The sequence below is a fragment of the Lolium perenne genome, chromosome 4 (assembly GCF_019359855.2).
Source record: "Lolium perenne isolate Kyuss_39 chromosome 4, Kyuss_2.0, whole genome shotgun sequence".
In the NCBI taxonomy this organism is placed as follows: Eukaryota; Viridiplantae; Streptophyta; class Magnoliopsida; order Poales; family Poaceae; genus Lolium; species Lolium perenne.
In genome coordinates, this window is record NC_067247.2 from 192,733,575 (window position 1) to 192,737,503 (window position 3,929).

Below are 3,929 nucleotides of genomic sequence, written 5' to 3' on the forward strand. Positions count from 1 at the left end.
GAGCCGATTCTTTGTTTTCTACTGTTTTTGGTTTCAGAAATCCTAGTAAGGAAATATTCTCGGAATTGGACGAAATCAACGCCCAGGGGCCTATTTTCACACGAAGCTTCCAGAAGACCGAAGAGAAGATGAAGTGGGGCCACGAGGCGGCGCCACACTAGGGCGGCGCGGCCCAGGAGCTGGCCGCGCGGCCCTATCGTGTGGGACCCTCGTGACTCTCCCGACTCTGCCCTTCCGCCTACAAATAGCCTTCGTCGCGAAACCCCCAGTACCGAGAGCCACGATACGGAAAACCTTCCAGAGACGCCGCCGCCACCAATCCCATCTCGGGGGATTCAGGAGATCGCCTCCGGCACCCTGCCGGAGAGGGGATTCATCTCCCGGAGGACTCTACACCGCCATGGTCGCCTCCGGAGTGATGAGTGAGTAGTTCACCCCTGGACTATGGGTCCATAGCAGTAGCTAGATGGTTGTCTTCTCCTCATTATGCTTCATTGTTGGATCTTGTGAGCTGCCTAACATGATCAAGATCATCTATCTGTAATGCTATATGTTGTGTTTGTTGGGATCCGATGGATAGAGAATACTATGTTATGTTGATTATCAATCTATGTGTTGTTTATGATCTTGCATGCTCTCCGTTACTAGTAGATGCTTTGGCCAAGTTGATGCTTGTAACTCCAAGAGGGAGTATTTATGCTCGATAGTGGGTTCATGTCTCCATTAAATCTGGGGGAGTGACAGAAACCCCTAAGGTTATGGATGTGCTGTTGCCACTAGGGATAAAACATTGATGCTATGTCCGAGGATGTAGTTATTGATTACATTACGCACCATACTTAATGCAATTGTCTGTTGTTTGCAACTTAATACTGGAAGGGGTTCGGATGATAACCTGAAGGTGGACTTTTTAGGCATAGATGCATGCTGGATAGCGGTCTATGTACTTTGTCGTAATGCCCAATTAAATCTCACAATACTCATCATATCATGTATGTGCATTGTCATGCCCTCTCTATTTGTCAATTGCCCAACTGTAATTTGTTCACCCAACATGCTATTTATCTTATGGGAGAGACACCTCTAGTGAACTGTGGACCCCAGTCCATTCTTTTACATCGATACAATCTACTGCAATACTTGTTTTACTGTTCTCTGCAAACAATCATCATCCACACTATACATCTAATCCTTTGTTACAGCAAGCCGGTGAGATTGACAACCTCACTGTTTCGTTGGGGCAAAGTACTTTGGTTGTGTTGTGCAGGTTCCACGTTGGCGCCGGAATCCCTGGTGTTGCACCGCACTACATCTCGCTGCCATCAACCTTCAACGTGCTTCTTGGCTCCTACTGGTTCGATAAACCTTGGTTTCATACTAAGGGAAAACTTGCCGCTGTACGCATCACACCTTCCTCTTGGGGTTCCCAACGGTCGCGTGCTGTACGCGTATCAAGACTGTTTTCTGGCGCCGTTGCCGGGGAGATCAAGACACGCTGCAAGGGGAGTCTCCACATCGCAATCTCTTTACTTTGTTTTTGTCTTGCTTTGTTTTATTTACTACTTTGTTTGCTGCACTAAAACAAAACACAAAAAAATTAGTTGCTAGTTTTACTTTATTTGCTATCTTGTTTGCTATATCAAAAACACAAAAAAATTAGTTACTTGCATTTACTTTATCTAGTTTGCTTTATTTACTATTGCTAAAATGAGTAATCCTGAAGTTGAAGTTCGCACGTTTAAGCAAAAAGGGGGAGAATGTTTAAAAGATGCTTGGTATAGAATTAGTGATGCCCATAATAGATGCACTAAGAAACACTCCACCACTATCCTACTGAGGAATTTTTATGTTGGTATCTCTAGCTGGAATAGGTATGTTCTTGATTGTCTCGCGGGAGGTAACTTCCTAGGTACTCCTGCCTTAGAAGCTAGTTGCATTATTGAAAGTTTATTTGGAATACCACCTGTTAATGAAGTTAAAATTGAAACCTCTCTTGAAGATGTCATGAAAAAGTTGGAAACCATAGAGCAAAACCTTCCAAGTATTGATACACTGATAAACTTGATAAATCTCTAGGTGGAATTAATGAGAAAATTGCCATTTTAGAATCTTGTGCTATTCATGATAATTAAACCCAAAGGATTAGTGAACTTGAAGAGGATATGGGAACATTGGGTTCAACCTTTTCATCTATAAAGTTTAGAGAGAAAGCTTATGTGGGTAAGGAGCAAAAGTTCATGTATGTCTCTAAGGGGCCTAAACCAAAAAGCTATTATAGGCCTAAAATTGATAAAGCTCTTAAAACCACTATAGATAAGGGAGGACCTAAGATCCCCAATGGGACAAATTGTGAAGATTATGATGTTGATGTTTCGTCCCTTGATAATACTTGATACACACTTTCTGCGCCTAGCTGAAAGGCGTTAAAGAAAAGCGCTTATGGGAGACAACCCATGTTTTTACTACAGTACTTTTATTTTATATTTGAGTCTTGGAAGTTGCTACTACTGTAGCAACCTCTCCTTATCTTAGTTTTGTGCATTGTTGTGCCAAGTAAAGTCGTTGATAGTAAGGTTCATACTAGATTTGGATTACTGCGCAGAAACAGATTTCTTTGCTGTAACGAATCTGGGCAAAATTCTCTGTAGGTAACTCAAAAAATTATGCCAATTTACGTGAGTGATCCTCAGATATGTACGCAACTTTCATTCAATTTGAGAATTTTCATTTGAGCAAGTCTGGTGCCTCAATAAAATTCGTCTTTACGAACTGTTCTGTTTTGACAGATTCTGCCTTTTATTTCGCATTGCCTGTTTTGCTATGCTTGATGGATTTTTCGATTCCATTGACTTTCAGTAGCTTTGTGCAATGTCCAGAAGTGTTAAGAATGATTATGTCACCTCTGAACATGTAAATTTTAATTGTGCACTAACCCTCTAATGAGTTGTTTTGAGTTTGGTGTGGAGGAAGTTTTCAAGGATCAAGAGAGGGAGATGATACAACATGATCAAGGAGAGTGAAAGCTCTAAGCTTGGGGATGCCCCGGTGGTTCACCCCTGCATATATCAAGAAGACTCAAGCGTCTAAGCTTGGGGATGCCCAAGGCATCCCCTTCTTCATCGACAACATTTTCAGGTTCCTCTAGTGAAACTATATTTTTATTCCATCACATCTTATGCACTTTGCTTGGAGCGTCGGTTTGTTTTTGTTTGAATAAATGGATCCTAGCATTCATTGTGTGGGAGAGAGACACGCTCCGCTGTTGCATATGGACAATTATGTCCTTAGGCTTTACTCATAGTATTCATGGCGAAAGTTTCTTCTTCGTTAAATTGTTATATGGTTGGAATTGGAAAATGATACATGTAGTAATTGCTATAATGTCTTGGATAATGTGATACTTGGAAATTGTTGTGCTCATGTTTAAGCTCTTGCATCATATAATTTGCACCCATTAATGAAGAAATACATAGAGCTTGCTAAAATTTGGTTTGCATAATTGGTCTCTCTAAGGTCTAGATAATTTCTAGTATTGAGTTTGAACAACAAGGAAGACGGTGTAGAGTCTTATAATGTTTACAATATGTCTTTTATGTGAGTTTTGCTGCACCGCTTCATCCTTGTGTTTGTTTCAAATAAGCCTTGCTAGCCTAAGCCTTGTATCGAGAGGGAATACTTCTCATGCATCCAAATCCTTGAGCCAACCACTATGCCATTTGTGTCCACCATACCTACCTACTACATGGTATTTCTCCGCCATTCCAAAGTAAATTGCTTGAGTGCTACCTTTAAATTTCCATTCTTCACCTTTACAATATATAGCTCATGGGACAAATAGCCTAAAAACTATTGTGGTATTGAATATGTACTTATGCACTTTATCTCTTATTAAGTTGCTTGTTGTGCGATAACCATGTTCCTGGGGACGC